The 27,413-nt window shown below is 41.1% G+C and overlaps 1 long non-coding RNA gene and 2 pseudogenes across 1 annotated transcript; 1 reads left to right on the plus strand and 2 right to left on the minus strand.

Annotated features, from left to right (window-relative positions):
* Window positions 1-3,049: 3,049 nt before the first annotated feature.
* On the minus strand, window positions 3,050-3,571 carry LOC122343200. The gene is made up of 3 exons (XR_006250722.1): window positions 3,533-3,571; window positions 3,362-3,458; window positions 3,050-3,284 (listed from the first exon to the last, which is right to left on the minus strand). It is a non-coding gene; the product is annotated as an uncharacterized LOC122343200 (long non-coding RNA).
* Window positions 3,572-7,118: 3,547 nt separating this feature from the next.
* Window positions 7,119-10,229, plus strand: LOC122342257 (annotated as a pseudogene).
* A 1,744-nt stretch (window positions 10,230-11,973) lies between these two features.
* Window positions 11,974-15,860, minus strand: LOC122342258 (annotated as a pseudogene).
* Between the last annotated feature and the right edge of the window lie 11,553 nt (window positions 15,861-27,413).

A 27,413-nucleotide genomic window follows, 5' to 3' on the forward strand; every position in this document is an offset into this window, starting at 1 on the left:
CCTTTCAGTTATCGGGTGCTCCTGTGAGGTTTCTCAACAATTTGGTTCTCCTTCGAGTGAAAACGTTCTGCACTGTTGCCTCCTACTTCACTTTTGCAGTTGCCAATTCTGCACATTTGTCAAGATGCTTGTGAAGTTTTTGGATGTCTTCTACTTCAAATCACTCATGGGTACTCAGACCACAGTGTGAAATATACTACTAATAGACCATTTTGTTTGATAACGTTGCTGGGATGCTGATGACGATTTAATGAGGTTCTCATCTCCAGCCTTGAGAACATGACGACGTAAAATGTCATTTACTTTTAACAGCTTTTCAAAGCAAGTTCTTATTTTAGTTAAATCATGCTGTCTCCTTTACCGTCTCAATGACCTTCATAAAGTATAAGAATAGGTTAGGCAGGTTATTTGCTGTATATACTCATGCTTTGATGCATCATGTTTGCTATGAAGAGACTGGAAACAGGCAAAAGTCATTGTGAACAACATCTGAAACCTTAATGTCGTGCATATGAAACATTTTAAGCATGCCATCTTCAGTTCTAGAGCCTGCAGATGTTACCAGTGCTGCAAGGTCAAGAACTGACTTCCTGCCATGGTGTTGATTGGTTTAGATGAGCATCTCTTCATATGTCTCCACAACTCCACAAAAACATCCACTTGCAGTGGACACAGTGCTCATAACCTTTATAGCCACATTTAGCTTTTGGCTTGACTTTGAATGAAACCGATCCATTCTTTTGGACTATTATTGTTGCGCAAGAAGATTCCCGTGTTGGGAAACTTTTGAAATGTCACTTGTCCTCCTTTATAAAGTGTCTCGCTTATTTTAAAGGTTCCAGATTCCAGTAGGAATCGTGGAAGGCGGATGAGTTCTTGGAGACTGGAGAAACCACGGAAGCATCTTCTCTAGTCCAATTTTTGACTTTGGAAGTTGTTCCTTTCCTCTATAAAACTGCATAACTGCATCCTCTATAAGGCTGCAGCTGAGCTATAGGCACAAAACAACAGTCATTCTACACACAAACTGAGCTCTGAGCATTATTTTAGCACTAGTACTATGCTAACATTTACCTCTTCACATAGAAGAGCATGTATCCGTTCATGGCCATGTTACTTGATGCTTTTGATTCAATTCAATTAAATTCAAGTTTATTTGTATAGCGCTTTTACAATGGCTATTGTTCCAAAGCAGCTTCACAAAAGCAAATCATTACACAACAAAAGCAAATCATTCCACAGACAAAAGCAAATCACTACACAGCAGGTTGAATTACAATACAAGAAAATTGAAGATAGAATTAGTCCAGACGGAAGGTTAAGTTTTCCTCGACGTCATCGCAGGAAGGTCATCTCCTCACTGGGTCCACTGGAGAGGCTCGGTATTTAGATGCCTCGGGATGTGCATCCCGAGGTGGAGACAAAAGGATAATTAGCGTAGCGCCATTCATACTATTGGGAATCACAATGTACTGTAGCATAGGTTTATGTGAATCTTTATGAGTATGCTTTGCTAAAAGATATGTCTTTAGCCTAGACTTAAACTGAGAGAGTGTGTCTGATCCCCTAACATTTGCAGGAAGGTTATTCCAGAGTTTGGGTGCCAAATGTGAAAACGCTCACCACCTTTAGTAGACTTTGCTATACGAGGAACTACCAGGAGCCCTGAGTTTTGAGATCTTAAAGAGCGTGGCGGGTTGTAGCGAGACAGAAGGCTGGTCAGATAAATGGGCGCTAAACCATTTAGAGCCTTGTAGGTCAGTAACAGTACTTTATAATCAATTCTGAAATTAACAGGCAGCCAGTGCAGGGAGGATAAAACTGGGGTTATATGATCATATTTCCTTGTCCTGGTAAGAACTCGAGCGCATGCGTTCTGCACTAACTGAAGCTTGTTTATTGAAGATGCTGGACAACCAGCGAGCAGCGCATTACAGTAATCCAGTCTAGATGTCATGAACGCATGAACTAGCTTTTCTGCATCTGAGAGAGAGAGCATGTGTCTGAGTTTAGCAATATTTCTAAGATGATAGTAGGCAGATTTTGTAACATGAGTGATATGGTGTTCGAAGGACAGGTTGCTGTCCAATATCACACCCAAGTCTTTAACTGTCGGAGTAACGCGTTTATATCACATCCATCTAATTGTAGTTTGAGCTCAGAAATTTGCTGTAAACATGAATTTGGTCCGATAAGAAGCACCTCTGTTTTATTAGAGTTTAATAGAAGAAAATTTTTGTTTTATGTCTTTAACACACTCTGTTAATTTAGACATTTCTGATAACTCATCAGGCTTAGATGAAATGTATAGCTGTGTGTCATCTGCATAACAGTGGAAATTAACCCTGTGCTTTCTAATAATGTTCCCAGGGCAGCATGTATATCGAGAACAGTAAGGGGCCTAAAACTGATCCTTGAGGCACACCACACTTCACAGGCATTATACTAGAACGGTCTCCGTTTATATCTACAAATTGATAACGGTCTGATAGGTATGATTTAAACCACTTTAAAGCCTGTCCCTGTACACAGTGTGTGTTTAAACGCTCCAGGAGAATATTATGATCTAAAGTGTCAAATGCAGCAGTGAGATCCAATAAAACTAGTAGCGAGACGCAGCCTCGGTCAGAGGCTAAGAGCAGGTCATTAGTGATTTTAACTAATGCGGTTTCTGTGCTATGGTGCGGTCTAAAACCTGACTGAAACTCCTCATAGACGTCATTCATCTTTAAGAAGGAGCATAACTGCGCTGACACAATTTTTTCTAATATTTTTGATATAAATGGGAGATTTGATATCGGTCTGTAGTTAGATAGTCCATTAGGATCAAGTTGTGATTTTTTGATCAGAGGCTTAATAATTGCTAATTTGAATGGGTTGGGAACGTGACCTAATGATAGGAGGAGTTAATAATATTTAGAAGAGGTTCACCGGCAGCTGGTAATATATCTTTCAGAAATTTAGTTGGAATAGGATCTAATACACATGTGGCAGACTTAGACTTAGTGATTAGTTTATTAAACTCTTCCTGTCCTATGGTTGCAAAACACTGTAACTGAATTTGCTGGGTACTGAGTAGGGCTGGACTATAGGACAAAGTTAAGGGTTGATTTTGACCATCTGGTTCTTTTGATACTGGTGTCACTGCATTCCAGGAGAGACCAACTTTAGTCTGATGCTGAATGAGTGACTAAGTCAATAAAACAACGGGAAGAATCTCTTACCACAATACTAACTGCTGCCCAGATGAGACACTCACTGCAGGAGCATTCAAATGAAGATGCCTAGAGAAACAAACACAGATGTCAGCCAATCAGAAGTTGCATACTCCTTCTGATGTGATTTAATTAACATCACTCACTTTGAAGTATTGCCGCAGGTTGTCAGTGAGGATTCTTTGAGGACTGATCAGTGAGAGGTAGTTGGAGTCCTCTCTGAAGCTCCTCTGAAAGCCACAGCTTAAACGGCAGAAGAACATCAGCAACGCATGTAATGTTTGAGTCTGAATGCAGGTGTGGACGCGTGATGCTACCTGTCACAAATGTGGAGTCGGCGAAGCTGGAACTCGCCCTCATCTTTCAGATGGGACAGGCAAACCATCAGGAACCAGAAATAAGAGATGATAAGAATAAAAGTCTGAAAGTAATACATTTGAGCATGAATACCCAGTCATCATCTCCCTCACTTGCTGATGGTCTCCCAAGACATCAGGATTGAGAGATTCAATGCAGGTCTTCAAGGTAGACAAGAGCTTAGCATTCAGATTCTTGCTGTAGCCTGTCAGCCTGACCATGTGCAGGTTAGTAAGTGCCTAGAAAGTAAAACATTAGTTTTTTTGCTTTGAAACGGTAATCTTAAATATAATGTTGCATAAATTAAGTGTTGGTACCTGAGCATTGTGCTTCCCTCATTCCACACGCTCCTGATGGGAATACATCTTACATGAAAGGAGCACATGTAGTATAAATCCCTAAATTGGGAAAACCGTGATGGGATGTCTTCAGTTAAAGGCTGTCTGTGAAAAGCATGTATGTAAGTGAGTGTGTATGATCAATCAAACAATGAATTATACTCCTTGTTTAAAACATTTTAAGTGTTTAAGTAAACTTCTCTAACCTTCGAGAACTGTCGCGGCCTGAAGTTCAGCCAGCAGATCGATCATCTCCCTCTCTTCAGATGTTGAAGCCCACGTTTCGCTGGTAGAGGTCAAACCTCCGCTGGTCTCCAAATCTGATTCTTTCCTTTCTGGAGGTACAATCAACGCTGGGAGAATTCAAACCTTCACTGGTTTCCAGATCCTATAATTTGCAAAAGCTGACACAAACTCACTAACGTCTGATAACTTACATTTCCATAGTTTTTTACCCTCTTGGTGAACACCTTGGCGTTTAATGGTGAGTTTTTGGCTCAAGGACTGCATTTAAAGTCACGTTCAAGCTTTTCTTTTTTAACCATAGAGGCCTTGTCATGTTAGAAATGAAAAGGGTCCTGTCCAAACTGTTGCTATAAAATTATAAGCACACAATATTCCGTAGAATATCATTATATGTTTTAATATTAAAATAGTCTCTTTTCCTCTATCCCAGTTCAATATTCCTCTTTTGATAAAGCAAAGTCGTTATCTTGCACAGCTTAAAATTGAGTAAGCGTGATTAGTAGTGATTTTAATTTTGGATAAACCGTTCCAATAAGATTAACAATAAAAGTTACAGTACAACACAAAACCTACCTCCACATTCAATTTCTTGAAGGAGGTCCTGAAAGTAGTTTTCTCCTCATTTCAGGAGCAACATTGATGAGAATATAGTCTGCATCTGGCTGGAAAAACAGTGTTTTGTGAGAACAGCAACAAATTGGTTAAAAGAAAGTGGTTGAACTAGGTATTGCAGTACAAATTCAAAATATTGGAGATGTCTTACTTTAGACTTGATGCACATGCAGGTTGCCAGATTCCCGCTCTGTCCCCTTTCCTTTGCCAGCTTCCATGACAGAAATAAAATACGCTGTTTTCCCGCCAAACTGGCAACCCAGGGTTCTGAAGCAGTTCTGAAGGTTAACCGGTTCAATTTAATTTGACTGAATGTCTTCAGAATTCTTTCTTTATCACACAGTCTACGATTTTCAGATAAAATCAACCGTGACACGTGGGAGGACTCATGAAGTTCTGATCTTCAGAATCGCCCGTGTCACGTCTGCTTTAAGAGTAAAAAGCAGTTTGCTGAAAAACTACAAGTTACTATATCGCCCATGTACTGTAATGTTTCTTTCATGTGTGAAAAATCCCTTACATGGACAAATGCATCAAATATAACTATAGCTGAACAGCATGCAGATAGCGATGCTTGAATTCATGAATAATAAAACTGCAACGGTGTTATACAGTGATTTTGGAGCAAAACGGTATGGATATGAATAAAACGCACTGCACGTGGTCGCACTGTCCTTCGAATATCGAGAATAATATTCTTACACATCTAAAGTGCGCGCAGAAAAAGCGGTTGATCTATAAGCCAGATGCATGTAACAATACGTCTTATTACAATGTTGTTTTTAGTGCTGAACTTATTTTAGCGTCATACATTTGGTTTAACTGCGCTGTTAAAGGAGGTGATTTTTACCATTCATCTGAACTGTGTGAAAGTGTTTTAGATGCTTACATTGTTCTCGCTCCATCCATGCAAAAACTGCGTCCTATCAGCCAAGTTTCTATTTCCTGCTGTGTAACAACAACAGTATTAGAAAAAGAATTGCCTATTAATTCTGCAGTAACACCTTATTAGTAATGCATTAAGTAAAATATAAGTGTTACCAAATATATGTGTTTTCTTCCTCTCTCTGATTACATTAGGTAGATCTTCAAGTGTGTAACGCAACCTTTAGGCAAATCTAAAGTGTGCTGTAAAGCAGCTCTAGCTCAAAATAAAATAATATTTTGAGATTTCCATCTGGCAAGGATTGTTGTACAGCGATGAGCTCGACTTACCAAGAATTTGGCCATTTCTTTATCGGTCAGGTCATCACATCTTCTTGAGTCGACCAGAGAAGATCATCTTCAGGCACCTGCAGGGAATGATGCATCTGAGAAAAAACAGGGGACACGTGTAAAAAATAAATACGATCCTTATAACATAGAAAGGTTGAATTTAAATAAAGTGACCTCTAATTAAGTACAAATACAAATTATAGACTAAGGAAACAATGCTATAATAAACATTGTAGGGGAATAAGCGAAAAATACAAATATTTAGGTACAGTAAATAAATTAGACGCACCAAAAATTACTAGAATGTATATTCAATATTTATTATTAATGAGTGACAAAATGCTTAAAGTATCAAATAATAAGTCAAACTTTCAAATGGCTTCTGGACATCAAAATCTCCAATTTAATTTAGCGTTAGCAAAACAATTTCCGTTAATCATCACGATATAAACCTAACAAACCCCTCAGATTTGTCGCGGAAAAAATTATTATTTTGAAAATTATGAACTGCTCTTCGTTAAATCGTTATAAAACTGTGATATTATTCGAAATATTAACGTTATACACTATAAGACATTACCGTGTCCCAGGAAGTTCACGCCCGATACCCGTTTAGGCACGGACGTTACGTTCGATGCGTGCAGCGTGTTTAAGTCACAATATACTTTTATACTAATATATTTAATATATGAATGGAGCCGGCTGTGAAATTCAAGCACGCGCCTGTTTAGAACGGTTCAAAACAAAACAAGAAGCGCGCGGGCCGGGCGGTCTCGTGACATCGAGGTATGACGTCACAAACCACGCGTTAATTTCGAACTTTTGAATCGCATTTCTTGCGCGAAAGTGTAGAGTATCGACGGATGGTTGTTCTCACCGAATGCTTCAGTCGATAAACATTGTACTGACACGAACTCCTTTTGGTTTATAATATAATCAAACAGTGTTTTATGGAGTTTAGTGAAGTTGAGAGAGAAAGAGTGGAGATGATCGGTCTTACTTCAGACGTGATGTCTGACTCTGTCAGCATTAAAGAGACAGCTGACAAAAAAGCCTGTCAAGGCAACAACAACAAGAGATTCAGGGAGCGTTGGCTCAGATAATGCAGGACCCGTGAAGTTTTGTCCTTCAAACGATGTGGAGAACAGCCCAACAGGTGAGCTGGTTATTGTAGGTGCATTTATTAACATCACTTTCTTTCCCAGAACTCGAATCTGTAGTCAGAGATCTGTAGGTTACCCTCGATTTTTCTTTATTTTAGAAAAACCTGCAAAAGGAAAGAAGATGAAAGGAGCCCGTGCTGTCTTTCGGAGTATGGAAGGCTGTAAAGCGTCCTTTCCTTTGCTGTGATCCAAACCGAGTGGTGAATATTACACCACAGCCGGATCAAGATGATTCAGAGCTGACGCCTGTCCCGAGTCCTCCCAGAATCGCACCGACGGCCAACACAGATCCTGAGCCGGTGTGTCTGCCAGGCCAGGTCAGTGAAGATGTCTGTGAAGAGTCGTCGTGTGTGCCAGGTCCCTCCAGGAGCGAGCAAATACCTGACGTAGAAATGGCCGATCCCAGTCATCACCTGTGGCAGATCCTCCTGTTCTGATCTGGGTGATGGTGAGTCTTAGTTACTTTAGGTTTCTGTTATTTCTACCATCTGTTGTCTATTACCACGCACTGCTGTAATTCACTGCATGTAACTTTTGTTGTATTATTTATCTCCATTTTAGAAAAGCCTAAAAGCAGAGAAAGGGGAAAGCGGTCCGTATGCTCATCAGGAGATTCCGTGAGGCAGTAAAGCACCTCCTCCTCTGTCGTGACTCGAAGATTGTCCAGGGTTCGACGCCACAGGTGGATCCAGACAGTGATGAGGACTTAGCAGATTGTCCTTTCTTTTGAGTTTGAGCCAAGCTGTCAGACCAGTTCTGACCAGGGCTATGAAGCTCTCCAGTCCCCCCCCCCACCTGTGCAAGAGGCCAGTGCAAATCCAGCCACTCCAGCCAATCCAGCCAATCCAGCCACTCCAGCCAATCCAGCCACTCCAGCCAATCCAGCCACTCCAGCCACTCCAGCCACTCCAGCCAATCCAGCCACTCCAGCCAGTCCACCCAATCCAGCCACTCCAGCCAATCCAGCCACTCCAGCCAATCCAGCCAATCCAGCGTTGCCGCATGAGCCGGATTCTTCGGATTTGGGAATCAATCTGCAATCCGGTGAATCATTATTACCTATATTTCTCTGCTTTAAATCAGAATTCAGACTGTAAATCTGGTACTGTAACTTCTTCCTATCTGTTTTTCAGGTAGAGCACCTGTCTTTTTATTGGGAGATCTTCTAGGACACGGAAGTTATGGCAAGGTGTATGAGGCAACCTACCTATTTGGTGACAAAACGACGGTAAAGCAATTTTATTGACTTGTATCATCATTTTGCTTCAGATGTAGAGATGTGTGTCCACTGTCGAGATCCTTTGGTGTGTTTGGAGAAATTAACTTAATTTTTGCCATTCACAGGTTGCCGTGAAGTACATCCGCAAGCGTCAGACTGACCATTATCTTCATCTTGTAAGTTGACAAATCTAAGGATTGAGTGACTATTGCTGTAAATACCTGTAGCTAACATAAAGCAGAAATGAAATAGACAACAGAGATTTAAGTGCAAATCTAAGCAGAATGATGTTCATCGTCCAAGTAGTGAACCGTTTTTTTTTTCTCTCTTGCTCTCTCTCTCTAGGCTGGTCATTCCAAACCCGTGCTTGCAGAAGTGGCAATGTTGCTCAGGTTGGGAAAACCTCCATTATGCCCCAACGTCATCAAATTGTACGAATGGACTGAGAAAAGACGAGCTTCGTGCTCATCATGGAGTTCCCTAAACCTTGCTGTACCTTGAATGAGTACATCGAGTGCTCGAGCCCATCAATGAACGGGAAGCATGCTGGTTAATCGGTCAGTTAATCCAAGCTTTGAAACACTGCGTCGACCGAAGGGTCTTCCACGGCGACATCCACACGGGGAACATCCTAGTGACTCCCACTACTTTGGAGCTCAAGCTAATTGACTTTGGCTGCGCTCAACTGATCCACCGCGGGGGCAATCTCAGCAGTCAATATCAAGGTGTGTTTTGTGTTACATTGATCACGGTGTTGCCTTTTGATAACGCAATAGTTCGATGCTAAAAAACGTTTCTCTTGCAGGAGCACAGCTGTACACCCCACCCGAGGTCATGAAGGATTCCACGTTCCACGCCGGCCCGGCGTATGTCTGGGCTGTGGGCATGATTCTCTTCCGAATCCTGCATGGATGTCTGCCCTTTAAAAGCAAAGACAAAATACTGCGTAACTACACTCCCGTGAAACAGACTTTATCCTCAGGTAAACTGAACAGAGACCTCTTTACTCTTGGTGTAGCAAGTAACATGTGTAAAGACCCGATTATTTAATTTGGTACATTTGAAAAGTATGACTAACCTGCGCTCTCCCTCTGAAAACTTTACAGAATGCCGTGGCCTGATTTACCAGTGTTTGACCCGCAATCCAGCTGACAGACCGATGCTACAGCATCTAGAAGAGCACAGGTGGTTTTACCAACTAGACAGCGGATCCTGTGCGTCAACCGGACAAACGAAAGGAAGCGTAACACATTAAGTAGGTCTTAAGTTGTCTTTATCTTTAACTTTATCTGCAAAGTTCATTGTTAAACACAGGCACGCTGTATAAGGGGTATGGAGATTCATGCGATCAAAAATATGTGACCCTGGACTTAAGTCTTAAGTCGCTAGGGTATATTTATAGCACTAGCCAAAAATACGTCTCAATAATTTTTGCCGTCATTTGGACGTTAAGTAAAGATCACGCTCCGTGAAGATATTTAGTATATTTCCTATTGTAAATATATTAAAACATAGTTTTTGAGTAATACGCATTGCTAAGAACTTCAGTTGGAAAACTTTCTCAATATTGAGATTTTTTACATTTCAGATTTTCAAATGTTTTGTCCTATCCCAACATTCAACTTTATGACTGGCTTTGTGGTCCATGGTCACGCATAGGAATGAAAAGAGAATAATAAAATTCACAAAAGATGTTCCTCACAAGCTCAATGAAACCCTCTTTCACAATCTCCATCTCCTATTATTGAGCCTATTATTTATGGTTTATATTTTAGAAAAGTCTTCAAAAAGTGATGAAGGGGGTTTGGAGAGTGGTGAAGGTTGCACTGGTTTCACTCCGGTATCGCTCACACCACGATTCTAAGGCAAATCCACCCAGAATTGTGGTGATACAATGTCAGTAAGTAAGGATTCACATTTAATCGAAAAAGTCGTGGAAAGTGAGAGGACATGGAGGAACAGGTGTTTTCTCTTACCCTTCGAGACGTGACATAGTAAAGCGGTATTGTTTCATTATTTATCAATCATTGTTGTACGTCAATTTCAAATAATTCATGCACTTGGACAATCAGATGTTCAGCTTTTGACTTCTTCAGTTTTCTGAGTCAGCGTCGAAAAGATTAATCTGAATATTTCATTCATACTAAGTCTTTCAAAGTTTTAAAAACCTAAATGCACATTATTTGTAATTGGTTTTGAACTTTTTTATTATCTATGTCTACTTTTAGGATTTGGACAGAAGTCTTCACCTCAGTCCAGTGGAGGAAGGTCAAGACGATTCTAGGAGCCTGATGATGGAGGGGGTCCTGAGGCGGAAAATATTTATATGATATCAAATAAAAACATGTTAAATATGACATAATGTTGCCATAACCTTCATTTATTAACTTAATCCCATGCTAGAAACATTTTTTTTCATAAAAGGTATACTATAATAATAAAGGTATAATAAAAGGTATATTATTTTTATGGAGACTGTAATAATGGCAGTTTTAAGCATAGAATGGAACTTCTTGAAAAATCTTTCAACACTTTAACAATGAAAATAAATAAACACCCTACAGTTTAGGATATTCAATAATGCAAATATGAGACACACTGTACTTGATATTTATTTATATACAATTCCTTTTAAATTGACAAGCAAATACATTTGTGATCTAAAACAACTTAAACATCTTTAGTCCACACTTATTTTCTATGTTTTATCTTAAGACTAACATGTTACTTAATATTTAGTTGTATGCAAAACATTCAACATTTAAAAATAAAATTATTAAATTTTTAAATAATAAAAATATCATTATAAAATAATATTAATATAAAATAACATAAAAACTAAATAAAATATAACAAAAATGATATAAAAATATAAATAATCAGTAATATTTAAAAAAGTCAGAAGGATTGCTTCAGAATTTATATTTTAAAGAAAACCAGTTTGAAGGGAGCGCTTTTTTATATCCCACATATGAAATATAATTCAGCAAGAAACTGCAATACCAGGTTTTTAAACATAGATGGCGACAGAAGCAAAACCTTTGAACCATGTAGCTTTAACAAGAAATCATGCTGAAGTATGTTGATGCGAATACAATTATTTCAGTATTTTCCTATTTAGGGTTAAGAGGAAACAAAGCATTTGTAAATATCTGCAGCATATATTGTGAATAAAAAACTGGATCAATAAAACACTTAAATTTAATTTATTTTAAATATAAAAATACATTTTTGCGTAAATAATCGCACATGTATCGGTTTATTTAATATTTAAAGCATTCTGTAAAATAAAAGCGCTGTAAAAATAACACCGAAAGCTGTATGCGTATATCTACAAATATGAAAATAAGTAGTATTATGAGAGTACGTTATTGTAATACTGTAGGCATCTCTATTTCCTCTGGCTGGCGAGAGATCTTCCTGCCTGCAAAAGAAATACAATAGTATTAATGACCTTTTTAACGTGTAAATAAAGAGATTCGGTGACGTTCAGAACTCACCAGCTCTTTTAACACAGCTGATCTGAAGAAGAACGACAGTAGGAGCAACGAACACTGCGATCTCAACAATAATCACAATGACTGCAGGAAAGATGCGAGAAAAAATAGCTAGAGTATGGAGCAACGGACCATATCAAACCCTTGAAAAATTCAGTGATGGTTTCGGGTGCAAGCAAAGCCATTTCGTACCTCTGAATAACGTATACGTCTTACCACACGCGCTATCAGCTGCATCTGTGGATCACATTAGATCAGTTCAAACGTGCTGAGATGTGAACAAGCCATGCATAGCTGAAGCCATCTCAGTGGATCCACTGGTATGTTGTACATTGAGATGCAAAACCATAGTCATGAAGATTATTTTTAAAAAAAGAGACTTGAGATGCTGAGTAAGTGTCAGGGATCACGTACCTTGAGCTGCTGGTTTAGTTTGTCTTGGTTTCTTCTCGGAGCTGCTGACTGGAATCGGTTTTGTTGAATCGACTGCAGCTGCAGAAGATGAACGTTTATAATCAACACAATCTGGAGTACAATCTTGAGGAAAAAGTGAATGATTTATATTATATTCTGTAAAAAGCTTTATTGTGTAATCATTTTGAAACGACTAAAGCACATGTGTCAAACTCACGGCCCGCGGGCCACATCCGGCCCGCCTTGCAATCATATCTGGCCCGCAAGATCATTTTACATTATCGTTATTCATGGCCCATCGATATGAAGCGCTGTTAACGCAATACTGCACAGAACTACAGATCCCATAATGCAACGCTTCAGCTGCCTTGCCGCTTACTTCTCGCGTCAATTAAGTCTAGCTATTACAAGATATTACGAAGATAGCCGTTAGCCGAAGATACCCCTCACGATGCCGAAGAGAAAAGTTGATTCTGAAAACAGAGCCTTTAATAACCGATGGGACGGGTAAACCCGTGTGTCTCATTTGTGGAGCTAATTCAATATAAGATGGCACTTTGAGACAAAACACAAGGATAACCTGAAAGACCTGGATTCAGAGCAAGTAATGTTGAACCAAGTCAGCACAAATGTGTTCCCCAAAACGAACTGAGCACACTCTGCGCTGAGTTCGCACAGCGTTTAGTGACTTTGAAGCACAAAAAAAGAGTTTTGAGTTGCTCGCAACCATTTGCCGTCGATGTTGAAACTGCACCTGCGCAGATTCAGATGGAACTGATTGAGCTGCAGTGTAATGGGACACTGAAGGCAAAGTACGACACAGTTCATTCACTCCATCCCTACATCAATGCCTCAGCTCCGTCTTCATGCGGCTCGAACCTTGTGTACGTTTGGGAGCACATATCTGTGTGAGAAGCTCTTCTCAGTGATGAAGGTGAACAAAACAGCACACAGAAGTCGTCTCACTGATGAGCACCTGCTGTCCATCCTGAGAATCTCCACAACACAGGACTTTACACCAAACTTGTTGCCAAAAAAAGATGCCAGGTATCCGGCTGCGGTCAGAGCATATAATCAGATCAGAGTCATAAGAGCAAAGAAAACGGAATGATTTGAATTGGTATTGCTGAAAAGCACACATTTTATGTACATTTCCAGGTTTTGTAGCATGTTCATATTTCTAACTTGTATAATTTCGACAGGAGGTATTTTTAAGGAGAGCAAAATCTTTTGGGATATTTAAGTTTATTTTTTTTTATATATATACATTGACATAGGAGCAAAGGAATTTGAATGTTATATTTAACAAGATGTTTTTATGAAGAGCAAAAAATTAAATAGAAGTAATTTAAGGTTTACGTTTGTTTCAGCATAATAACATTTAGTTTTAGTGTGTTAAATAAATGTTTATCCTGTTCGGCCCGCGACCTAAAGTGTGTTTTGAATTTTGGCCCCTTGTACAACTGAGTTTGACATCCCTGGACTAAAGGGTGTACTATGGTCGTGACTCGTGTATAAACCAGACACTGATGTTGTGAGTCAGTGATGGTGCACCTGGTCGTGTAGTTTGTCTTGGTTTATTCTTGACTGGGAGCGGTTTTGTTGAATCGACTGCAGCTGCAAGAAGATGAACGTTTATCATCGACACACTGTTAAACATTCATTTTATCATCCTTGATAAACTCACATGAAATATAGTTTGCGTTGAATTATCACGGGATGAGAGTTATTTCTGTACAACATTAAGTTGTTTATGCCTAATTTTTAAGAGTAAAAGCTGCAGCATGTATCTCTTTAGTTAGTCCTCAATTAACTACATTATTAATCCTCATGTTGTGTTTGTGAAATCCATTGGGTTTGGTTTTCTTTTACCTGAATACTTGACAGTATACGTGACCGAGGTCTTGGTTGATTTCTCTGAGTAACCTCACATCTCCACTCTCTGTTGAGATCTTCATTCTGGAGTTTTGTAGTCAGAGAGATGTTACAGTGTTCTGAGGAGAATGAGATCTGATATCTGGAGTCTGTCTGTAGATTCACACCGGTCTGATTCACCCAGATCAGCTGAACTTCATCACGGACCAAAGAATCACAAGAGATTAGATCACAATACAACTGACAGGAGAGAGTCACAGAGCTGCCTTGACTGATCTGAGAGAGGAGGATGAAGTGACTGAAAGACAAAATAAAACAGAAATCATTGACACTGAACGTGTGAGATTAAACGTAAAGAAAGGATTTAATCATACAACTTAAAGAAACACTCACCATGAAGAAAATGCAGATAAACGCGTGAATCATTTCCTTGTTGTTCATTCTTTCCTTGTTTTCCAGTCACAAATTGCCGGCAGATGTAAGATCCATGATCTTCTTTCGTGACTTTAGTGATGTTCAGAGAGCAGTCAGAGCCCAGACTCAGTCTCTCAGATCTCTCTATGTCTTTCTTCTTTTTCCTCCATAAATCAGTTCAACTGTCCCTGATTGTTTGCTATACATCCATGCAGTTGATGTACAGCCAAAAAGAGCATTATTACAGGGCAGACTGACATTTTCACCAGAACTGCAGAACACATGAGTATCACTCGCTCCACCGGTACCTAAATGATGATGATAATAATTATTAAAGCTTGAATAAACATTCGGCAAAAGTTGTCTTGAGAAAGCAGTGGTTTAAAATGCTTGTAGTTTGAATGTGTTGATGTGAAGAAGTTTGAAAGTAGAATAAACAATGAGACGGATAAATAGTCGCTATGTGATAGACCCGGGTGGTTGCTAGGGTGTTGCCATGTGTTTCTAGGGTACTCAGGGTGCTTGCTAGGGTATTCTGGGAGGTTGCTATGTGATAGATAGATAGCTGGATAGATTTCAGACATTTTCTTGATGAATAATCTGTAAATACAATCTTTTTGTCTCATGTTTTCAGTTCAGGGTAGTTGCAGAAAGAAACGAAGAAATCAGGGTTAACAAAAAATTGATTAAATGAAAAAAAACCCCTGTGCTTGCAAAGATGAGTAATTTATGATGATTTTTATTTTCAAAAATCCTTATGAATGCAGATCGAGTGAGAACCATATATATATCTATAAATATATATAAAATTTACTGGGACCACATTATATTACAGAACAGATGCACTGATGTATTTGTAGCACACTTGAAACTGTCTTTCATACAATAGTGCACTCAAGTGGTAACTAATTACGTTTTTAAAAACAAAGTATGTTAAAAGTGCATTTTAGTGCACTTAGATGATCTTAAGTTCATCTTAAGAAGTACTAAACTGTTTTTTTTTGCATGTCATATAATCTGCTTTCTGGTATACTTCATAGTTTAGGAGACTTTAGAGAGTTTCAAATGTACAATTCTAAACAAGCAATAAATAATAAAACGGTATTTACATCACTTGAATTTCATCAAAATTTCATTGTGCCGAGTTAAGCTTCAGAAATCAAACTAAATTGTTTAAATAGACCGTTGTTCAAATCGTGCATCTTTTATGGTAAAGATAATAAAGAGATTTCTTCACCTGTGAGAAGTGCAGAGAGAACGAGTCCCAGCAGACACATCTGACTCTTATCAGCCATTTTCTCTTACTGTCCAAATAATTGCATCTCTTCCTTTAAACGTCGCCAGCTCCTCCTCCAGACTTTAAGATCCTATTTAAGATCGCCCACACTATACCGATGAATTACTTTTCTGCTCATCAGTTAATCTGAGGCGGTTAACACTTATTGTAGTTTGAATTTAATTGTAGAATTGAGACTTTGAAGAGCTATTTGTTTGCTTCATTGCGAGGTTTTCAGTCAGCCAAGCGCTGCCGTTAGATAGCGTGCGTACATCTAGAGAGCGTCTATGTGACATCAGCAAGACGTATTATTTAGGTAGTTTGCTCATCTGCAATACGTCTATTGAGCGTCTCCTTTTAGATGTCTAATAGACGTCGATTAGATGTCTTTGAGATGTTATGCTTTTCGAATGCATGCACAACTGACGTCTGCTAGATGTTTGTAGCCAGCAGATGCTTTCCAGATCAAGAGATCTTTAACAGACATCTTGCAGGCGTCACGTGTGCTATCACAGTAGACACATCTACATCAACATCTACATTTCAAAGAATGAGCTTGAATCATTGCCTCAATTGTTGTGTAACTAAAACTTTTTCTCTTCCCGTTACTAATGGCTGTATTTTTTGGTGTGTTGTTCTCGTTGTTGTTGAGGTGTGTTAGCGTGTGAATACAGCACGTGAGAACTATGTAGGTTTCACCGCACTGCGACCAGCTCTGAACACAGTTTAGACTGAAAATCTCACACATTCTGATGAAGTTCCTCTTTAAGTGATTTTTGCTGTATAGTTGCTGCAGACCATTTACAAATTACTGCCAGTTTCGAAAAAAATCGGCAGCCGTCAGCAGGAAGTGGCTGACACTAAAACCAGATGTCGACTGTCGCTAAAAAAAAGCGGAAATGGAAGGCGGCAAGACAGATAATTATATAAATGTAGAATAGTTTTCAATGCATATTTAAATTAGTTTTTAATTTGATTTTATATAATTCATATTTTTGTTTAAAAAGGTTTATTTATGAGATGCACTTATGTTGTATATTTATTATAAAAGCTACACACACAAAGACCTGCCTAGAAGACAAAAGAGAGGCGTCTCAATGAACTTTATTTAAAGTCATTTCGCTGGAGTTACGATTTTAGACATTTGACTTTCTGACGATACGTTACAATTGACATTTGACAAAAATGACTGCAATTTCCAAACATCATGGCCCAGCCTCCCTTAAAACAGGTAGTTCATCCTATGGATTAGATTAAACCAGGACTAGGTCTTTGACATTAACAGTTACAGTTTCTAGAATAGTGTCTTGGCGAAAAACATCACCTGTGAGCGTTTTAAGACCAAACAATGGAAGTAATGCATTTTAAGTTACATCAGTGCAAGTTTTTCTAGAAAGACAAGAGATAAAGATTAAACATGTGAAATGCATGTGTGGTTTGTACAATGTTCACCTGTGGCATTATCCTCAAAATATATGGCATGCTTCGTCTGAAAGTGTTCGGGATCTGAAAATGCCTGAGAATCGAAACGTTTAATCTCGTCGTTATACATTACTGACACTCTATTCTCAATTTGATACCTAAATGATACCATTTCAGAAGTTGAATAGCATTCTGGCGTGGATATGGTTTTGCATGTTCTGAACAAATTCACTTTTTGGAAATGTAATGCTTCATTTTCTTGTAATAACCGATATCCAGGTACACACAAGGTGAAGACAGAAATAAGGGGAAGAAGGGAGAATGTATAGAAAGAAGTAGTTCAGAATGAAAACTGTTTGGTCAATTGTTACAGTAGGTTAACGGATATCGGACAGTCTTCTGAAAAGTTCAACACACAAAAACGATTATGGATAGTGTTGCGTGTGTAACTTCTATAATTGAACCATTGAACTAAAGTAGGCAAAGTTACACTATCGATAACAACTAAAATCAAACTTACGACGCCACAATTACTTTGATCACTAATTTCCGAACTTATCTCTAGAAAATCGCGCCATTTTTGAAGTAATTGTTAGGTGATTGGTTGCGTCCACGTTAGTAGATACTGATTGGCTGTTACAGAGTGGAAGGCGGAAGCCGACTGCGATTCCATTTGCAGATGTTTATTAGAACACACACACAGATGAGAATGGTCAAAGACAAGCAAGGGTTGGCAACAGTAATTTCAGTCCGAAGGCAAACATACACAAAGGGATATCCGTGGGCAAAGTCGAAGGAAGGCAAAGGTCAATAACAAAGTTCAATAGAGATCGGTTACCGTAACAAATAAGGAAGATCCGTGAAGCCGTGAGTCGATAAAGCAAGCAATGGTCATACACAATGATAGTCAGTAGCACAATGGGTAAAGCGCTCGGTAAGGCAGACAGGCTGGCAATACTTGCGTAGAGCTAAATAGCACCAAACAGGAAGTGGTGATAGAGGAGCGGCTCGAGTCAGTAATCAGGAGAGGGCTCCTCTGCTGGCTGGATGTTACAGAACCCCCCACACTAGGGAGCGACTCCTGGAGCTTTTAGTGGACGTCTCGTGTGGCGTCCTCGTGGTCGTGGTTGGTCCTGGGCAGAATCTTGTGATTGATTTCGTGGGCATCCACGTGGTCGTGGTTGGTCCTGGGCAGTATCTCGTGATTGGTTTCGTGGTTGTTCTCGTGGCCATGGTTGATCCTGGGATGGATCTCGTTGTGGGTTACGTGGTCTTCCCCTAGGCGCGAGTGCTGGGCGATCGGGTCTGGCTCTGTGGAACTCCTCTATAAGGGATGGGTCCAAAATGTCCTGAGCGGCTACCCAGGATCTCTCCTCTGGTCCATAACCCTCCCAGTCCACCAAGTACTGGGCCGACCCCCAGTCTCCGCGAGTCCAGTAGTCCACTCACTTGATATGCGGGGTTCTCGTCAATCTCAAGTGGCGGCGGTGGTTCTGGGGCTTCAGGGCCAGGGTCAGCTCCCGGGTGGACCGGTTTGAGGAGGGATACGTGAAAGGATGGAGATATACGATAATTAGTAGAGTAGTTCAAGTTGGTATGTGACATCATTCACTTGTTTTATTATCTTGAATGGTCCAACATACCTTGGGCTTAGCTTCTTACTGGGCAGCCGCATCTTGATGTCCCTCGTCGAGAGCCAGACCCTTTGTCCAGGTTGATATGGGGGATGTGGGCGTCTTTGGCGGTTACCTTGAATCTCCTGATACCTGATCGCTCTTTGAAGTCGTACATGAGCACTATCCCACACCCTCTCACTCCTACTGAATCCAATCATCAACGGCTGGGACATTGGATGGTTCTCCTGACCACTGGAACATGGGCGACTGATACCCGAGGACAAACTGGAATGGGGTCATACCTGTAGCTAGCTTGACTAGTGAATTCTGAGCATACTCAGCCCATGGTAAAAACTCTGACCACCTGTGTTGTTCTCTGTGGCAATAGGTTCAAGGTACCTCCCGATCTCCTGATTAAGTCTCTCGACCTGTCCATTAGCCTGTGGGTGGTAACCTGAGGTAAGGCTCACATTAATGTCGAGGTGTTTACACGAAAGCCCTCCATACTTGAGACGTAAACTGAGTACCTTGTAACCGCATTAACTGCCGTTAATATGGATTTAAATAAGGAGTAATCGCCATCGCTGATGAAAAATAGCGATGGTCTCTTTAAGAATTAGTGGCAGCAGTGAGTCAAGCCCCGCCTATCTTTTCTGGGTAGGCGCGTCAGAGAAAATTCTCGATTCTCTTGAGAGTGGGAAGAGGCAGCTACACAAGCGATCTCCTAATCCTTCTTTGTAAGTGACCTTAATTAGAAAGAAATGATCAGATAGTGATTTCTGAAGTGATATTCTAATGTGAAGGAGCTGTCATCGGAGAGCTAAGCGGGCGAGGCGAGATTTAAAGAACTGCAGAGTTAAAAAGTGCCACAAAAAGAGCTCCTTGAATATATATATTTATCCCTTGGTGAGTTTTATTTAAATGTCTTGATAAAATTTTATATTTGTATCAGAAAAGTGCCGCTGATTTAATAGTTGATTGTATGATCGGTTTACGTAGACCATGTGAGCTGAAACTGATAGCGCATAGGCTAAAGCTAGCATACGTGTAAAAATAAAGTTAACTTAGTATCAAAAGTTATTCAAGTGCTATAGTGTTTAATAAGTTTTGGAGTGTCGAATTAATATCGTATAAAATGCATTCATGTGAATTTAACGCTGAAAGTATTGAAAGTTTATTGTTCTGCCCTGTGTTTTGCAAGGCTGGGTTTTTTTAACCCCTGTGAAATCCGAGATCCCTGACGATTCTTGATTCCCGATTCATGATGAGCGCCGTTTAACACGAGGCGAGCCTTTGGAACTGTTTCTGTGTTGAACTGTTTTGAGTTTATTGTGTTACATAGTATATAATAAGAAATCTGAACACTATTTGATTGTCGTAAAAGTTTTATTTTATTTTATTTTCCTCTTTTATTTTTCTCTTTTTATTTGTGTACTCGATCTGCTGAATCCATGCTTCTGTGAAATCCAAAAAGAACAGTTGTTATTATTTACTGTACTTCTACTAATTGTTAACTTTTAATTTTCAAATATTGGAAGTTAAACACAAAAATTGACTTTGTCGATTGTTCACTCACCTGTTGTGCTGTTCTCTTCTCTCCAGTAGCCGTGCCTTCTTCTGATCTATTGGCCTATTCTAAACGTTACGTGAGTGCAATACACTATATAGTATTCGCTACGATTTTTGGCGAGCCAGCCAGGAGAGAAGAGGCAGTAGATAGTGAGGTGAATAATCACTGAAATAATCGTACAGTGAATTAAGCAGAAATGGAGTCGTAGAGAACGAGAAAACGTTAAAGTTGAAAATGCAGTGATCGTAAGTGGCATAACACAAACTGAACTAGATGAAGCCATAGAAGCATATTTGCAGAAGTTTGGCTCTATTCGACAAATATTATCAATCGATGACCCACATTCAGAGTTCCATCGTAATGCAGTAGTAGAGTTCACGCACAATTCTGCCATGTGCAACCTTGAACCCAAATTGCCCTTAAGTATTGAAAGTCCCACTAATGCAGATACAGTGTTCCATGTACGCACCTTAAGTAGTGTATATACTTCTGCCAGTAGCGCCACAACAGGATACTTAGAGAAATTGCAGGCAATAGCAAGTGCCAGTGGAGAATCCCTTCAAGAAGTTCTCCAACGTGAGTTTGAACAAGATGAGTGAAATTAAAATTACAGTTCACTCAACAGCCAGAATGGACACTGAGGTGGAGCAACACCCTTGTAAATCAAATGTGCTGACTCCTGAACATTCAGGGCAAAAATCCCCAACTCTACAGAGAACAGAAGTTGCTGCAGAAATACTGACTCACCCTTCGAAGGATAAAGAGCCCAAAAAGCCCAGTCAAGGAAGCAGTGAGTGCGACATCACCGCATCGCTTAACGGACTTTGACGACAGTACTACTGAAACGGTATCGCTAAAATTGCCTATGACTGCATTGCACCTCCAGAAATCAGAGGATGGTGATGGAGCACATAGTCAGATCAAATGACTCTCTGTCTTCACACAATTCTTCATTTCGCTTAAAACCTTTTTCTGGAAGGAGCCCCCGTCCAAGCAACGAGCCTGATTTTGACACTTGGAGGGCAAATGTTGACCATCTGTTGAATGATCAATCCCTTCCTGAATCATACAAGACACGGAAAATTTTGGACAGCTTGCTACCTCCTGCTTCAGACATTATTAAACATGTAAATCCGAATGCACCATCATCGGAATGTCTTGTACTGCTAGAGTCAGTCTACGGTTCCGTGGAGGACGGGGATGAATTATTAGCCAAGTTTATAAGCACCTTGCAAAAATCCTGGTGAAAAATCATCTGCCTACCTCCACAGATTGCATGTGATCCTGAGCACAACCATCAGGCGTGGAGGTGTTGCCGAGTGAACAGAGAAACCGCTGTTTGGTGAGGCAGTTTTGCAGAGGCTGTTGGGACGACGCCCTGATAGCCGACCTGCAGCTTGAGAAAAGAAAGCAGACCCACCTCCTTTTGCAGAACTGACAATATTGATCCGCACAGCTGAGGATAGACAAACATCCAAAGAAGAGAGGATGAGGAAGCATTTGGGCATGAGCAAACACCCATCCGCTCCACTAAATTACGGACAATGACACACCAGCAGTCTGTTTATCCTTGTGAAACATTGGAAACGGATGTTACAGAGACCCCAACTCCTAATAGTGCAAAGCAGAAAGCGTCAAGCAGAAGGGCAAGGCCCAGTGCAGTGAAGATGTTGGAAGTTGGCATTTTAAGGAAGGAAATAGCTGGTCTTCAAAGCCAAATCGCAGCTATCAAAGCAGCCGCTAAGAAAGAAGAAGAGAGATGTGCTGAGGCAAATGAGCTAAAGGAGCTGAAGACCCAGGTAGCAGAGCTTAAATTTCAAGTTGCTTCCAATGTATACAGGAACCAACCTGAAAGACCCCTCATCTGGGAAGATTCAATGCCAATGAAGTCAGCAGGAAAGATAGAGAAAGAAGACTGAAGTGTACAGAGAGTGCACCCAACCGTCCCGGCCGTGGTATTGCTTTCGCTGTGGAGATGATGGTCACCTTGCTATAAACTGCGAGAACGCACCAAATCCACCCAAAGTTGAGGAGAAGAGGCGGAAGTTGAGAGAGACAAGCTGAGTGGGATCTTCAAAATGGAGTTACAGCGGTGCCTTTAAATTAAAATCAGTCTCTGTCGCAGGGCGGATAGGGACTGAGAGGAAGAAACAAAGCCCTAAGCAGCAACAAGTACTTAATAAGCATGTCGGTGTCAGGAATCCTGTGAAATGTACCAGACGGGTACCAGATGGATTAATAGGAATGAGATGCACTGCTCAAGTTGAAGTTGAAGGAAGGAAGTAAACTGTCTGTTAGACACAGGATCTCAAGTGACAACGGTTCCCCTGTCCTTTACACAAGAGTAATCTGTCGCACCACCCTATGGAGCCTTTGAATCACCTGTTGGAAGTTGAAGGGGCAAATGGCCAGGCTGTTCCCTACTTGGGATATGTTGAATTAGTTCTGAAATTCCCTCAGGAGTTTCTAGGAACAGAAACTGAAGTTCCAACATTGGCCCTAGTAGTGCCAGACTTAACACATGTGCCCCAAATTCTCATTGGCACCAATACCCTGGATGTCTTGTATATCAATTGCACGCAAGAAGCTACGCTCAAAGCCAAGTCATGCTCTCATGGATATCAAGCTGTGATAAGAGTTCTAGAAGCAAGACGGCAACAAGCTAGTATGAGTGTTGTGGGCCAAATAAGATTGAAGGGAAGCCTGCCTGAAGTAGTAATGGCTGGAAGCACAGTGGTTTTAAATGGATGTGTCAATATCAGAGGGCCACTGTCAGAGACCTGTGTGACTGTAGAGCCATCAGCATCATCTTCTTTACCGGGTGGACTGCTAGTGGCTAGTGGTTTACATTCCTTACCTCAAAAGCGCAACATCCAGATACCGGTGGTGTTGAAGAAGCGAGCCGAGCTGATCTAACAATACCTCCTAGAGCAGTGTTGGCTGAAGTGCACTCTGTCCAAGATGTAATGGAGAGAATAAACCCTGCACATGTTTCTGTGTGTAAAGATAGCCCTGCACAATCTAAGATTGTCCTCGATTTTGGTGACTCTCCTTTGTCAAGTGGATGGAAGGAAAGGATAACTAATCTTGTAAACTCCATGCCAGATGTATTCGCACTGCATGATCTGGATTATGGTCACACAAATAAAGTGAAACACCACATCAACCTCAGTGATAACACACCTTTTAAGCAGAGGCCTAGGCCTATCCATCCCCAGGATGTCGATGCAGTAAGAAGGCATCTCAAAGAACTCCTTGATGCAGGTATTATAAGAGAATCTGAATCCCCCTTTGCCTCTCCGATAGTAGTGGTGAAGAAGAAGAACAACGATGTACGTCTTTGCATTGATTTCAGAAAGTTGAATTTACAGACCATAAAAGACGCTTATGCTCTGCCAAATTTGGAAGAGGCTTTCTCAGCTCTCTCTGGTTCCAAATGGTTTTCAGTCCTCGACTTGAAGTCAGGTTTTTATCAGATTGAGATGGAAGAGGCTGATAAACAGAAACTGCATCGTCTGTCCTTTAGGATTCTACGAATTCAACCGGATGCCACAAGGGGTCACAAATGCGCCAAGTTCATTTCAAAGATTAATGGAGCGGTGCATGGGTGATCTTAACAGAAGAGAGGTGTTGGTTTTATTGATGACCTCATAGTCTTCTCTAAAACCTTAGAGGAGCACGAAGCACGACTCCTGCAAGTTTTGAAGCGTCTGAGAGAGTATGGACTGAAGCTTTCCCCGCAAAATGCAAGCTCTTCCAGACGTCAGTCCAATATCTTGGCCATATAGTTTCTCAGAACGGAGTCGAAGCGGACCCGGCAAGATTGAAGCCCTCAAGACCTGGCCAAGGCCTAGAAACCTCAAAGAGCTCAAATCTTTCCTTGGATTTGCGGGATATTACAGGAGGTTTGTCCAAGATTCTCTAAGATCACAAGACCTCTTAACGATCTTACCATCGGATATCCCCTCTGCAGAAAAACCAGAGAAGAGATCCAAGAAAAACACACAGTATCGGGATCCTAAAAAGAGCAGTTTGAGGACCGATGGACTCAGGAATGCCAGCGGCGTTCGACACAATCATAGAGAAGCTGACTACAGCCCCAGTCCTAGGGTTTGCCGATCCTAGTCTTCCCTATGTGTTAACCACAGACGCAAGCACCACTGGACTTGGGGCTGCTCTTTATCAAGAGCAGGAGGGCCGAATGAGAGTAGTGTTGCCTTTGCGAGCAGGGGACTGACCAAAAGCGAAACGAAGTACCCTGCGCACAAATTAGAGTTCCTCGCACTCAAGTGGGCGGTTACAGCCAAGTTTAGTGACTATCTTTATGGAGGAGAGTTCACTGTAATAACGGACAGCAACCCGCTCACCTATATTTTAACATCTGCAAAGCTCGACGCGACAAGCTATAGGTGGCTGTCCAGCTTGTCAACATTTAATTTCAAAATTCAATATTGTGCAGGAAGCGAAACATAGGCGCGGATGGTCTCTCAAGGCGTCCTCATGATAGGCCTGTGGATGATTTTGTCTCTCAAAAAGAACGCGAACGAATCAAGCAATTCACTCTTCACCATTTAGCAGAATCAGAACAGCCAACGATTCTGCCAGCAGCGTGAAAGCTCTTTGTGAAAGACACCAAGTATATCAGAATTTACCTGATGATTCTGACTCGCCTTACTTCCAACCTACTGTGCTTGAGTCTTTGTCTCTCAGTGTTAGTGCAATACCTCAAGAGTTCCAGCAGGAGGAAGCCCACGGTCTTCCAGTTTTTCCCCAGATGTCTGAAGAAGAGTTGAGAGAATGTCAGACAGCTGATCCAGAACTAAAAGAAGTCATTAAGTACTTGGAATCTGGGAGGAAACCTGAAGGAAAAGTGGAGCCTGTTGAAGTAGCCCTATGGCTAAGGGAGTGGAACAGACTGGAGTTCAAGAATGGAGTGTTATTTAGAAGGAGACAAGATCGAGGAGGTGTGCTATATCAACTAGCATTACAGCGCGAGCTCAGAGGAACTGCATTAGAAAGTCTGCACAATGACATGGGACATCTCGAATTGAGAGGACCCTGGACCTGGCTAGGTCCCGGTTTTACTGGCCAAAGATGGCATTGACTGTGGAGCAGAAGATAAAGACCTGTGAGCGCTGCGTTAGACGAAAGACCCCTCCTGAGCGAGCTGCACCACTGGTGAATATAGTGACTAGTAGGCCCCTGAGCTAGTTTGCATGGACTACCTGTCGCTGGAGCCTGATCGAGCAATATTAAAGATATTCTAGTGATCACTGACCACTTCACCAGGTACGCTGTGGCCATACCCACTAGAAACCAGAGAGGCTCAGACTGTGGCCAAATCACTGTGGGACAACTTTTCCGTCCATTATGGATTTCCAGAGCTCCTCAGTGATCAGGGCCTGACTTTGAGTCGAAGCTCATCAAAGAATTGTGTAGGATGGCAGGAATCCATAAAGTAAGAACAACACCTTACCACCATGGGGAAATCCGTGAGAGCGGTTTAACAGGGCGCTGCTCCAAATGTTAGGGACCCTGGATGATAAGGAAAAACCGCTGGAAGGATTTTGTGAAGCCATTAGTCCACGCATATAATTGCACTCGTAATGACTCAACAGGATTTTCACCTTATGAACTGATGTTTGGGAGGCAGCCCGGCTACCAATTGATCTGGCCTTCAATTTACCTGCTGATGAGTCCATCCCTTCTCATTCAAGTTATGTGAGAATTTGAAGGAGTGTCTGGAAAAAGTTACCGGGTAGCAAGTGAGAATGCCTCAAAAGTAGCAGGACGCAATAAGAAAAGGTTCGATGGCGAGTGGTCGCCTCATTCCTTGAAGTCGGAGATCGGGTCCTGGTAAGGAACGCCAAGTTAAGAGGAAAGCATAAGTTGGCAGATAAGTGGGACAAAGAAGTCTACATCGTGGTCAAGAAAGCTGTCGACTTACCAGTCTATACTGTCCAACCCGAGGGCAGGGATGGACCACTTCATACATTGCATAGAGACTTATTACTACCCTGTGGATTCTTGGGGAAAATACACCTGAGAAACCAGAAAAAACAGAAACACCTCGCAGGCCTAGAACTCCTCGAGCAAACCCCAGAACAGAGGAATCTGAATGTATGTCGGAGAATTCTGATTCAGAGGAAGACTCTACAAGTTACTACACACCTGTCCATTTACCAAGTGTTGAAAACAGAATACTCTACAATTCTAGACCTCAGAAGCAGTCAAGTGGTGGAGTGTCAATAGAAGTTTGTCCTGTAAAAAAAACTAAGATGAATACAGATCCAGAGCAACCCACTCCAGTAACATCAAAGATGAACTTACCTGACACATCTAATGCTGAAGAGGAAAGTCTTCTGGATGAGCCTGATAGAGAGATACGGAGATGATTGATCTTGTGAGAACAGATGTATCAAATCACTTACCCGTGGGAGAGGACCCAGGATTAGTGGAGCAGAGGAAGGAATTGGATGAACTGGCATCTAAAATGTCCAGCAAAGATGACAGGACTGACATCCTGCCTCAAGATGATGTCATTGATCAGAGAAATGCTCGAAGTGCCCAGACAGAGGTTGATCAAATTGAAGGTGGTGTCCCGAGGCGTTCGCAGAGGTGCCATGAGCCACCAAAAAGGTTACAGTACCCTCAGTTAGGCAATCCCCTTTCTTTGGTCATACAGTCCTTAATGCAGGGGCTCAGTACAGCATTTGTCACATCACTGGGAGAGTCTGACTCCCTTGAGAGAACCTCTCTGGATAAGGAAACTGGATGTCCGTCTGCTGTTATTTCACAGCCAGGAAGATGCAGTGGGACCTGCATATCTTCAAGGCAGGGAGAATGTAACCCGCATTAACTGCCGTTAATATGGATTTAAATAAGGAGTAATCGCCATCGCTGATGAAAAATAGCGATGGTCTCTTTAAATTAGTGGCAGCAGTGAGTCAAGCCCCGCCTATCT

The sequence above is a fragment of the Puntigrus tetrazona genome, chromosome 4, assembly GCF_018831695.1.
Source record: "Puntigrus tetrazona isolate hp1 chromosome 4, ASM1883169v1, whole genome shotgun sequence".
NCBI lineage: Eukaryota > Metazoa > Chordata > Actinopteri > Cypriniformes > Cyprinidae > Puntigrus > Puntigrus tetrazona.